The sequence below is a fragment of the Dipodomys merriami genome, unplaced genomic scaffold (assembly GCF_024711535.1).
Source record: "Dipodomys merriami isolate MVZ:Mamm:240054 unplaced genomic scaffold, mDipMer1.0.p SCAF_19, whole genome shotgun sequence".
NCBI lineage: Eukaryota > Metazoa > Chordata > Mammalia > Rodentia > Heteromyidae > Dipodomys > Dipodomys merriami.
Window position 1 is genome coordinate 24,833,850 of NW_027203270.1, and position 13,381 is coordinate 24,847,230.

The window sequence follows — 13,381 nt, forward strand, 5'->3', positions numbered from 1 at the left end:
CAAGATACAGAGACATATCTAAGGCATCTCCTGAGGGCAAAGGCCTCCTCTTTCTGTTCTGTGTGCAGGGTGAAGCGGCCAGAATTATTCTCCAACCCATCAGTCACACACTCAAGTCTGGGTTTGTCCTTGCCTTCCTTGCTCTGGGCTGGATTAGCCTATTTTTAACTTGTTTCGTAGCTCCTGCCTCTCAGCAGCTCCATCTCTGCATTTAACCCTTTCTCTATTCCCTGTTCTCAGTCCTGTGTGACCTACCATTGCCCCTCTAGGAGTGAAAGCATGGCTGTTGGCAGACAGAGGCTAGGGGCAGGCAGAGAGGACACAGAGAAGCTGAGGACAACTCCTGTCAGGAACATCAGCCGGGTCATCCACCCCCTCAGTCCCAGCACTGCCTGCCAAATCTCCCACAGTGCTAGTGCTGGCTGGCAAGAGCAATGCCAGGAGGTACCCACCTTCTTTGCTCCTGTCCTGCCTGTCTGTGATACCAGCACCTCTCTGCCCAGCTTGCCCAAGAGAAATAATTTCTAGTGGGCTGGAAAGGAACTGCAATTGTGGCCATACAGATCATCTCAGAGGACTGAGTTTCCCTCAGAACCTAGGGCAAGCCTCCCTCTGACCTCCTTTGCCAGTTGCAGGTGGCCAGGATGGAGGTTGGGGTCAGGTAGCAGCTCTATGCCATGCAGGCATTTGAGTCTCTTGCCAGGCTAGAGAAGCAGTGATACATGAGTCATGGCTCAGCCCTGGGTCTAGAGCAGCGCTTCCAGAAGAACAGAACAGAAAAGTCTGGGCAGAAGGTATCTGGATGGTCTCCTGCCCTGCTTCTACATGCAACAATTTTAAACTTCCTGATAATATGCTTAAAAAGAAGCAGGGAGCTGGGCACCACTGGCTCACACCTGTAATACGCGCTACTCAGGAAGCTAAAATCTGAGGATTGCAGCTCAAAGCTAGCCTAGGCAGGAATTTTTTTTTTTTTGGGAGGGGTCTGGTCGTGGGGCCTGAACTCTGGGCCTGGGCGCTGTCCCTCAGCTCTTCAGCTCAAGGCTAGCGCTCTACTACTTGAGCCACAACGCCACTTCCGGCTTTTTTTCTTTTTCCTTATGTGGTGCTGAGGAATCGAACCCAGGTCCTCAGGCATGCAAGACAAGCGCTCTACCACTGAGCCACCTTCCCAGCCCGCTAGGCAGGAAATTCTGAGCACTAGCTTTGAGCAAAAAAGGCTCACGCATGTGCACATGCACACACACAATATACTAGGGAAATGGAGCTATGGCGCAAGTAGTAGAGCATCAGCCTTGGGCAGAAAATGCTAAGGGAGGGGGCTGGGAAGGTAGCTCAGCGGTAGAGTGCATGCCTTGCAAGCATGAGGCCCTGGGTTCGATTCCTCAGCACCACATAAACAGAAAAAGCCGGAAGTGGTGCTGTGGCTCCATTGGTAGAGCGCTAGCCTTGAGCTGAAGAGCTGAGGGACAGCGCCCAGACCCAGAGTTCAGGCCCCATGACCGGCAAAAAAAAAAAAAAAAAAAAAGAAAATGCTAAGGGACAACACCTAGGTCCTGAGTTCAAGCCCCAGAACTGACACAATTAAAAGAAAAACAAACTAGAATCTTTGGGGTTGTAGGCATGGTTCAGGTGGTAGAGCACCAGCCAATGAATGAAAGCCTCAGATACTAAGTTCAAGTCCTGGTTTCAGGCCAAAAAAAGAAAAGCTATAACCAACATAACCAAATGATTCATATTTTAACATGTAACCAACATAAAATAATTAGTGGGGTGTTATATTCTGTTTTGTTCTCTCCCCCCCACACACACTCCCTTCACGTAATGTCTGGACTCAGGTTTGCACTTGAAGTACATCCAGATCTGGACTAGCCACATTTCAAGTGCTCAAGGGCTCCGTGTGGCTCTAACTGCTGCTATGAGGTAGCAACATGAAACCCAGAAAGCTTGAAATCTGGCAAGGGCAGGAGGAAGCAGAAAGGCACAGTAGGAAGGACCTGGACCAGCTACAACAGACACTGCCGCATCATGGGAACCTGTGTGTACAGTCCTCTCTAGAAGGCAAGAGCAGGGCCAGAGCTGGCCATGGGTGATTCATGTAGAAGGCTGAGATTCATGTAGAAGGAGGATTGAGAATTCAAGGCCAGCCTGAGCTACACAGTGCAACTCTGTTACAAACAAACGCAATAGAGCATAGAGCAGAGCCAGGACAATGTTGGTAAGATGGGGTGCTTTTAACTAGAGTGAGAAACCTAAATTTGTCCTGCCCTGAAGCCAGTTCTGGACTCTGAGAATTTTGTTATGGGTAAAATAAGATTTCTACTAACTTCCTAGCACCAGTGACTCATGCCTGTAATCCTACCTATTCAGAAGACTGAGATTTGAGGATTGTGGTTTCAACCAAGCCCAGGTAGACAAATCCACAAGACTCTTATCTCCAAATAATCAACAAAAAGCCAGAGTGGAGCTGTGGCCCAAGTGGTAGAGCTCCATCTTTGTGTTCAAACCCCAGTACTGGTATGCACACCCACACATATATATTTTTTTACCTACCATTCCCAAAAGTCTGTGGGAGAGAAGCAGCCTAGCTAGGGAATTTGATGCTGAAAAGTTTCCTGAAGACCTCCAGTGAAACCCAGAAAGCTTTATGGCTACAGGCCTGTGCTCCAAAGCTGGAAGTAAACTCTTAGAGATATTATTAGAGATGGTGCTAAGGCTAGAGCTATGGTTCTCATGTCCTCTAAGAAGCCCTAAACTCTCACCAGCCATAGCCCATCCCTGCTGACAACCAAAAGGCCCCAGCAGCCCTTGCACCGGCTCAGGAGTCCCAATGTGAGGTCGGCAGATTGGGTAGCCACAGACACATCTCTGCAGAACATAGTTTCTCTGGACTAAGTGCCATCTGGCTCCCCTGAATCAAGACAGAACACCTTAATAAGAGAGCTTCATCTGTGAGGGGCCCCACTAGACTTCTGATTGTCCTCTGCTCCTGTACAGAAGCATTCACACAGTCCATTTGACCACAGATTGAGACTAGACCTGACACACCCTGGATGAGTGAACAAGGGCATTTGTGTCACTCAAGGGGCTGCTGGCCCAAGTCTCAGTGTTTGAGTCCCCGCTGCCTCCCTGGGCTCTTCTAACCCTTGCCCGACCCCACTAGCTCAGCCCTGGCTTTCAGCCACTTGAACCCCAGCCTGCTGGGCAGCCTCCAGGCTTCCTGACAAGTGTCTGACTAGCTGCCAATCTCCATTCTCCCAAGAGCTGTCGGCTGCTCACTGGCAGCTCTGGTGCCCAAATAGGTTTAAAAATAAACTCCCTATCTGCCTTTCCTCCAGTTGACCCCAGCAGCTTCTTCCACGCTGGGCAGATCCCGGTATCCCTGAAAAGAAAGTGACACTATCATCATCAGAGAACATTGCAAAGAAGATGTGCCAGCATCTCCACTGAAGACATGCTGGTTCTGTTACCTGTTGCTTCTCTGATCTGAGGATCACTTCTGGGCTGAGAATTACAAAGCTCAGGAGGAAGGGGCTAGGAGTTAGAGCCATTCTTTGGGGAAAAACAGATCCTCAGGCTGGTTTGGACTGATGATATCACAAAAGCAGTCCCTAGCCTCAGCTGGGCACCCATGTCCATGGCCCTGCCCTGGATCCTCCTCTACCATTTCATTCCTATTCCTTTTGCTGTCTTCAAGGCTATCCCATCCAGATAACGTGTTCTTTCCTGCTTCCTCCAGTTTGAAATGCTCCCTTCTTGCATTAAGATGATGATGTCGATGATGATGATGATGATGATGATGATGATGATGATGATGATGATGATGATGATGATGATGAAGAAGAAGAACCAGTTTCTCCTTAGGACAGAATTCTGTTATTTACCAATCTTTTCTCCCAACATTTTCTTTTTTTTTGGTCTGGTCGTGGGGCCTGAACTCTGGGCCTGGGCGCTGTCCCTCAGCTCTTAAGCTCAAGGCTAGCACTCTACCACTTGAGCCACAGCACCACTTCCAGCTTTTTTCTTTTTGCTTATGTGGTGCTGAGGAATCGAACCGAGGGCCTCAGGGATGCAAGGCAAGCGCTCTACCACTGAGCCACCTTCCCAGCCCCTCTCCCAACATTTTCTTTTTTTTTTTTTCTGTGACCCAAGGTCTTTCTGTTCCCTCCAAAACAAACAAACAAATAAAAAAAAAACCCTATAATCATAGCTGCTTGGGAGGTAGACATTAGGGGATTGTGAGTCGACTCCTAGCCTAAAAGTTGGGAAGACTTTGAACAAATGGTTGGGTAGAATGGCACATGCCTGTCGTCCCTGCAACACAGAGAAGCAAAAGGAAGATTGAAGCCCAGTCTGAGCCAGGCACTGGCAGCTAACGCCTGTAATCCTAACTACTCAGGAGGCTGAGATCTGAGGATTCTAAATCAAAGCCATCCTGGGCAGAAAAGTCCAAGAGACTCTTATCTCCAATAAACCACTCTGAAAAGCCAGAAGTGGCACTGTGGCTCAAGTTGTAGAGTGCTAGCCTTGAGCACAAAGAGGCTAAAGGACAGTGCCCATACCCTGAGTTCAAGTACCAAGACCAGGAAAAAAAGAAAAAAAAAAAGCCTACTCTGGCCCTTGAAAATAAGCAACGCAAAAAGGAACTGGAGATGTGGCTCAAATGGTAGAGTACCTGCCTGGCAAGCATGTGGTCCCGAGTTCAATTTCTGCAACAAAGACACTGGAGCCCTCATAGCCTTGCCTACTCATAGAATTGCCTGCTCCCACAGCCAGTCCCTTGCTCCCCATTCAAGCCTGGGAGCAAACCCTGGATGTCACCAACTGCAAACCCACCTCCTCCCTCCCATCACCTGGCTTGAGGGACCCCTCTCAGCTCTCACTTCCTGCCTGATCCTCACCTGTCTCTCCAACTCATCTCTAGCCCCTTTGCCTTCTATGCTGCAACTTAGAAGAAAGTTTTTTTCAGTTTCTTGAAAAATTCTGTCTTGGGGCTCCCCCCCCCCGTCACCCGTATTTTATCTGACTCCTACTCACCTATTAAGGACTCCGTCACCTACTACTTGCTCCAGAAAACCAGTCTGGGACAAGTACCTTTATCCTGTGTGCTGGAGCCCTTCCCGTCTACTTCCTAGAAGTCAGCAAGCAGCACCCCGACCCCAAGAAGGGGGACTAGAATGCATATCACAGGCCATATTGGCAGCGTGGATCTCATACCTGCAGCACTGCTTGGGGTTTAGTAGTCTCTCATTCTGCAATGAGAGACTCAGAGCCCTGGAAAGGCAAAGCAGGCTGCACAGTTGTGTTGGGCTTGAGACAAGGGGAAACATGCAACAGGACCTGACCTGAAAACCCAGACTGGCTCACAGCCACTGGACACTGGATGTGGCAGGGCTATTGCTGGCCCCACTCCACTGATGGTGAAACCAGCTAGGAGGACACACCTCCTTGAGCTCACCCTTTATGTTGCTCACAATGTTAGCCTGCACCATTGCTGAACTCAGTGAAGCCACCAAGAGTCTCATGTGGCTCATGGCTGCAATCCTAGCTACTAAGGAAGCTGAGATCTGAAGATCTCGGTTTGAAGCCAGCCCAGGCAGAAAAGTCCCCATGAGACGCTTATTTCCAATTAACTACTCAAAAACTTGAAGTGGCACTGTGGCTCAAAGTGATAGAACATTAGCTTTGAGCAAAAAAGAGCTGAGGGACAGTGCCTATACCCTGAGTTCAAGCTCCCCTCCCCCCCCACAAAATCTCACAGACTCCCTGCCTGGGCTGGCTTCAAACCTCGATCCTAAGATCTCAGTCCCCTAAGTTAGGATTGCAGGTGTGAGCCATAGACATCAAGTTCCTTTGGATTTCTTCAGAGCTCTGGGCAGGCCTTGGATTCAAATCTTGTTGATCCTGTTGGTCCTCTGGGCAGGCTGACCCTGTCACTCCTTCCACAGTCCACACCACCCTGGATGGACATAAAGAGCAGATGCCAGTGTGTTCTAGCCTTCCCTGGTGAGGGCCCTTGATTTCCAGGGAAGTCACTGTGCTCTGTTCACAGCACATGAGTTTTTGATTTCTGGGAAGAAATGGTAAAGAGTAGTGTTACATCTGAGGAGCTGGAATAGCAGGAAATTTGGGGACTTTTTTTTTGGGGGGGGGTCCAGTCGTGGGGCCTGAACTCTGTCCCTCAGCTCTTCAGCTCAAGGCTAGCGCTCTACCACTTGAGCCACAGCGCCACCTCTGGCTTTTTTCTTTTTTCTTATATGGTGCTGAGGAATCGAACCCAGGGCCTCAGGCATGCAAGGCAAGCGCTCTACCACTGAGCTACCTTCCCTGCCCCAAATTTGGGGACTTTTATCTCTTTAGTAGGATATAAGTGTGTGTGTATGTGTGTGTGTGTGTGTGTGTGTGTGTGTGTGAGAGAGAGAGAGAGAGAGAGAGAGAGAGAGAGAGAGAGAGAGAGAGAGAGAGAGAGAGAGAGAAATGGGGCAGGGGGATGGACAGAGACAGAGACTTTCTTGTCTGGGCTGGCTTTGAACCATGATCCTTAGATCTCAGCCTCCAAGTAGCTAGGACTACAGGTCTGAGCCACCAGTGTCTGGCTGTGTCTTGTTTTTATTTGTGACTTGCAAATACATTTGCTTATTTTAATTTGTGACATGCATCGTGGAGCCTGGTAAGGAGAGGACAGAACAGGCTTTGCCCTGAAGTAGAACTGCTAAATTCAGGTTTTGGTTTTTGTGTGTTTTGTCAGTCATAGGGCTTGAACTCTGGGCCTGGGCACTGTCCCTCAGCTCTTCAGCTCAAAGCTAGCGCTCTATCAGTTGAGCTACAGCGCCACTTCCAGTTTTCTGGTGGTTTTATTGGAGATAAGAGTCTCACGGACTTTCCTGCCCAGGCTGGCTTTGAACCATGATCCTCAGATCTAAACCTCCTGAGCAGCTACCTCCTGAGTAGCTTCCTGAGTGAACCACTGGAGCCCAGTTTTTTTTTTTTTTTGGGGGGGGGTTTCCGGTCGTGGGGCCTGAACTCTGGGCCTGGGCGCTATCCCTCAGCTCTTCAGCTCAAGGCTAGCACTCTACCACTTGAGCCACAGCGCCACTTCCGGCTTTTTTCTTTTTGCTTATGTGGTGCTGAGGAATTGAACCCAGGGCCAAGGCAAGCGCTCTACCACTGAACCACCTTCCCAGCCTTTTTTTTTTTTTTTTAAGCAATCTGTCACTGACCCAAGTTTGGGTTGACATGGTATTTCATTGCTACCATTAAATTATAGAACCAAAAATGTTTTCCATCAAAGAATTGTCATAGTCAGGAAAGACCAACATTCCTCACTAGCAAGGTCATTTACTACCTTTCTGTACTGCATACTCAGTGCACACTGAGTAGATAGCTTATGTGGTTTTCTTTTTTTGCAGTATTGGAATGGAACCCAGGGCCTGAAGAATCACGTTGAGTGTACTTCAACTTGGTCTACATCCCCATTTTATTTTTACTTTTACATTTGAGAAAGGGTCTCACTTTCGCCTGGGCTGGTCTTGAACTCATGAACCTCCTGGTACTTGTACTTTTGAGAAAGGGTCTCACTTTTGCCTGGGCTGGTTTTGAACTCATGAGCCTCCTGTTTCCTAGTCCCAAGTACCTGGTATTATAGGCATACATACCAAACCCAGTTTTATTTCTCTAGTACTGTATTTGATTAAAGCCTGTTCTGTCTTCTCTTTACCAGGCTTCAGAATGCACGTCTAAATTAAAATGAACAAATGCATTAATAAATGGTTTGCAAGTTACTTAGCAAATAAAAACAAGACACAGCCAGGCACTGGTGGCTCACACCAACTATAGTCCTAGCTACTTGGAGGCTGAGAACTGAGGATCATGGTTCAAGGCCAGCCCAGACAGTCAAGTCTGTGAGAATCTTATCTCCAATTAAATATCAACAAGCCAGAAGTAGAACTGTGGCTCAAATGGTAGAGTGCTAGCCTTAAGCAGCTCAGGAAATCCTGTGCTGGTGGCTCATACCTGTAATCCTAGCTACTCAGGAGACTGGGATCTAACTATCATAAAGTCTGTGACGTTCTTATCTCCAATTAACCACCAGAAAACTAGAAGTGAAGCTGTGGCGCAAAGTGTTAGAGCACTAGTCTAGCTCAGGGACAATGCCCAGGCCTTAATTTCAAGCTCCAAGAATGGTACCAAAAAAACAAACAAACAAACAAACAAGACATATATATATATAGTTAAATTTGAATTTCAGGTTAACAGTTTGGGGGGCAGGGGTAGATGCTGAGGATTGAGCCCATGAACTACATCCCAGCCCTAATTTGATATAATATTACATGTAATATAAACAAAATTATTCATTACTGAGCTGAAATTTCAATGGAGCCAATCATCTTGTTAAACCAAAAACTACTGGCTCCTGCTTACGCATCTCTTTCAGGTCAACCTAGAGTGACCAACTCACCCCCTTCTATTTAACTCGGTTGTGTTACCATTCCATATTCCTCCCCAACATCCTTAGCTGCGCCAGCGTTCTACCCCGCTTCCAGCTGTTTTCTAGGGTCAGAGCTAACTCCTCAAGAGCTGTCCTCTCAAGCAGGAGTGAAATGAACAAAAAAGTGCTCACCTCTATTGAGATGTAACACCTCTATTGACTATATAATTAGTATAAGCTCATAAAAAATGTATATATATATGTACATACACATATACATTTTTTTTTGGTTGGTTGTGGAGCTTGAACTATATCTGGGCACTGTCCCTTAGCTATTCAGCTCAAGGCAAGTGCTTTACCACTTGAGCCACAGCACCACTTCCAGTTTTTTGGTGGTTAGAAATAAGAGTCTCAGCCGGGCACCGGTGGCTCATGCCTGTAATCCTAGCTACTCAGGAGGCTGAGATCTGAGGATCACGGTTCAAAGCCAGCCCAGGCAGGAAAGTCCATGAGACTCTCATCTCCAATAAACCACTAGACAACCGGAAGTGGTGCTGTGGCTCAAGTGGTAGAGTGCTCACCTTGAGCTGAAGAGCGCAAGGACAGCACCCAGGTCCAGAGTTCAAGCCCCATGACTGGCCAAAAAAAAAAAAAAAGAAAGAAGGGCCTCATGGATTTTCCTGCCCAGGCTGGCTTTGAACCGTGATCCTGAGTAGCTAGGATTACAGCTGTGAGTTACTTTTTTGAAGTGATTCCCTCCACACCATGTCTCTCCTAGCTCATCCTGCCACCAAACCAGGCATAGTAGCACATACCTGCAACCCCCATCCTCGAGGCTAAAGCAGGATTTGGGGCCAGCTATCTCAAGCAAAGAAAACATCCCTCCTTGCGCCTCCCTGCTCCCCCCCCCGCCCCCCCCCCCCCCCCCCCCCCCCCCCGCCAAGCATACCACTGGAACCAAATGGTATCTTGGTTATAATCTGGCTGGTCCAGACCCTGAAGATTTTTATCTGTGTTCAAAGTCTTCATTCTTCCCAGCCTGGATGTGAAGTAATCTTTTTTTTTTTTTTGTCGGTCATGGGGCTTGAACTCTGGGCCTGGGCGCTGTCCCTCAGCTCTTCAGCTCAAGGCGAGCGCTCTACCACTTGAGCTACAGCGCCACTTCCGGTTTTCTGGTGGTTTTATTGGAGATAGGAGTCTCACGGTCTCTCCTGCCCGGGCTGGCTTTGAACCGCGATCCTCAGATCTCAGCCTCCTGAGTAGCTAGGATTACAGGCGTGAGCCACCAGTGCCCAGCAGATGTGAAGTAATCTTGACAGCTATTTCCAGGGCTCCTGCAGTCAAGTGTCAGGGCACCCAGCCCTCCTGCATACCCCTCTGAAGTCTGAGACTGAGATTTCACTGCTCTGCACAGCACCTGGGTATCGGATTTAAGGCAACCTCTGCCTGCTGGGCAGAGGCCACAGCTGTAACATGCCTTCAGAAAAATGGGCCAGGCCAAAACAACTCCTTGTCAGTGTTTTTCAGTGTTTCTGGTGCAAAGATAGCATTTCAGTTTCACAGGACTATACATACTAAAAATAAAACAGAAAAAAAAAAAAAAGCTATCTAGTTCTGTATCATTTCCCCCATGGAAAGGTCCCATTCAGGTCACTGATCATGGGCTGAGTCAGTTATGAACAGTTGTTTGGTTCTGCCTTGCCTGGAGTTTAAGGGCCAGCCTCCCAGGCCCCCTGGGCCAGCCCCAGAAGAGCCGAGCAGATAAAGATACTGGTTTGTGGGAGGCTCAAAGAGGGGATCCAGTCAATTTTTCCTCTAGACACTAGCCATGGGCTGGCTTCCTGGGTTTTTTTTTCAGGACTCCCTGTCTGGTTTAAAGCAGGCATGGCCCTGTAAAGGACAGGGCAAAGAGGATACTGTGCCATTTCCTCAGGACTGAGAGGCATTAGAGCAGAGGAAATCAACCCATGAGGAAGGCTTGTCACTATCTCTCCATTTACTAACCCAAGTCCCTTCTTATCTCTAAAATGCCATTTAATGCAGAATGGAGATTGCCTCTTATCTACATACAGGGTGCCTCGGTTCTTATCTTGTGGGTTCAGTCATAGTGATAAACCAGGAAGTTCTGAATCCACATTTCATGTTCTGAAACCTTATGCATAAGCATCCAGTTTAGGATGGCATTCTCTTCCCAGGACTCACTCCTAGCACCTACCAATCTCTCTGAGCTAGCAGATGGGATGGGGATAAAACAATCCCTCTTCCTGTTATTCTGGCCTACATTTCAAAATGTTATTTGTTATTTTCCCTTTTTCTTTCCTAAGACCCCTGGCTTCTCAAACCTTAATGCAGACAACAATCACTAAATTTTTGGGTCATGCTACTAACTCTGCACTTCAGTGTTAAGTATACATTTGAAACTACTTTTAAGAATGTCTGAATGGAGCCAGGTGCTGATGGCTTAGGCCTGTAATCCTACTCAGGAGGCTGAGATCTGAGGATCTTGGCTCAAAGCCAGACTGGGCAGGAAAAGCCGTGAAACTCATATCCAATAAACCACTCAGAAAACCCAAAAGGGGCAGGGGTGGGGGAGATGGTAAAAAAAAAAAAAAAAAAAAAAAAAAAAAATATATATATATATATATATATATATATATATATATATATATATATATACATATATACACACATATATATAGAAAACCCAAAGTGGCACTATAGAGTGCTAGCCTTGAGCTGAAGAGCTGAGGACAGCACCCAGGCCGAGTTCAGGCCCTATGACCAGAAAAAAACAAAAACAAAAACAACTCTATCTATCTATCTATCTATCTATCTATCTATCTATCCATCCATCCATCCATCTGGGCACCAGTGGCTCATGCATGTAACCATAGCTACTCAGAAGGATGACCTGAGGTTTGTGATTTGAAGCCAGCTGGGCAGGAAAGCCCTCAAGACTCTTATCTTCAATAAACTACTCAGAAAAAGCCAGAAGTGGCTCAATGGCTCAAGTGGTAGAGTACTAACCTTGGGCACAAAGAAGCTCAGGCACAGAGTTCAAGTCCCAGGACCAGAAAAAAAAGAATGGCTTTGTGTGGTGCCTCACCCCAGTAATCTGAGCTACTCCAGAGACTGAGATATATACTATAGAAAATAGAATGCAGGTTCAGCCTGAGACCCAATAAGTGCCCTGAGTTCAAGCCCTGGTATCAGCACAAAACAAAACAAAGAAAGAAATGTGAAACCTTATCTCTAAATAATTGGCACAAAATGGGCTAGCAGCAAAGTACCTGCCTAGCAAGTCCAAGGCCTGGAGTTCAAGCTCCAGTATTTTTTTTTTTTTTTAAGGAGAAGGGGGTATTGATGTAGTGAATTTTACTGCATGTGAATTGCACTTTAATTTGAAAGTCCTCCCCCCCCCCGCCCCCCCAGTCCTGGGGCTTGAACTCAGGGGCCTGGGCACTGTCTGAGTTTTCTTTGCTAGCACTCTGCCACTTGAGCCACAGCACCACTTCTAGCTTTTTTGGTGTTTAATTAGAGATAAGAGTCTTATTGACTTTTCTGCTGTGCCTGGGTTAGAACTGTGATCCTCAGATCTCAGCCTCCTCTGTAGTTAGGATTACAGGCATAAGCCAACACCAAGCTCCCCACCCCCCACTTAACAAAATGAATCACTCAGAGAAATTATTAGTTCTGATTGTTCTTATTACACAGGCTGAGACAGACTCAGGATAGGTCTAATAGTGACATTTATTAAACAAAACACATGGGCCACACATGCCACACATGGCCCACGCAAGATCTGTCCACCTGCACCCTACCCTATGAGCACTCATTACCAGCTTCTCTGGACATTCCTCTTGGAAAACAGCACAGGATACTGATGGAGCCTTCTAGCAGTCAACTCCGCTTCCACCTCCACTCTTCATGCTCTTCTACTGCCTTCAAGTGACAGCCAGAGATGAGCTTTACAAGTATTGTGTATATGCTCTTAAAATCATAAGGTTTTTTAAAACTCTGTATAACACAGAAAGACCTTTGATACTAGTACCTTCTCCAGATATTATCTACCAAATGATCCACTTGCAAACCAGACTCAGAGTGATTTAAGTACTCCACCAGCTTTCGAATGGCTTACAAGTTTATTACCAAATATGGTTGCCTGACCAGTTTACAATCTGAGCTGCTGAATAGGCCTTGTGCTTGACCTACCAACCAGCTAATTCTGAGTCTGTGGGGAACAGAGGGCACTGTAGGGGATAAATGCTGTCCTATCCCACACACTGCCCTCAGTAGCATGCCCACACAATGTTCTACAAGTTGCTGCTGCTCCAGTAGCTGCTCAGGGAAAACAGCCCTACTCTTCCTTCTGGAAAGGCTTCTGAGAATCAAAGGAAGTCACAGACAAGCGTATGTTCCCAGCAACTAGGCTTGGACCCCAGCTTCCCACCCCCAAGACCTCCTGTATTGCCCAGATTGTGATGCCATAAACATGCCAATCCAAGAGTCCCAGAGGCACCTCCAACCCAAGGGCCTCTCTTGAGCCAAAACCTCTAGTAGGAAATCTTACTGCTCCTGTATTCCCACTAAGCTCAACTTACAGGAAAAATTATCAAGTTTTCTGTGTAAACCTTTAAGCTCTTTGGGTACAATTATATAAAAAGAATGGGATAAAATGTGCAATGCAGTATTTCCTGATAGCCTAGTTTTCAAAGGGGTTTTGAGTTTTCAGAAAGGATGCACAGACCACAGGTGAATATTCTAAATTGTATTTGGAACTAACAAAACATTTGGAAACTAACAAAATCTTCCCAGAGACCAGACCCTAGGCACAGAGCTTGTCTCCACCATGAAAGTTTTACATAAACTGTACAGAACAAAATCAGCAACAAATGATCTTTGGGACTAAAACAAGTTAATTCCTTAGCAGTTCATGCAACATCCAAACTGCAT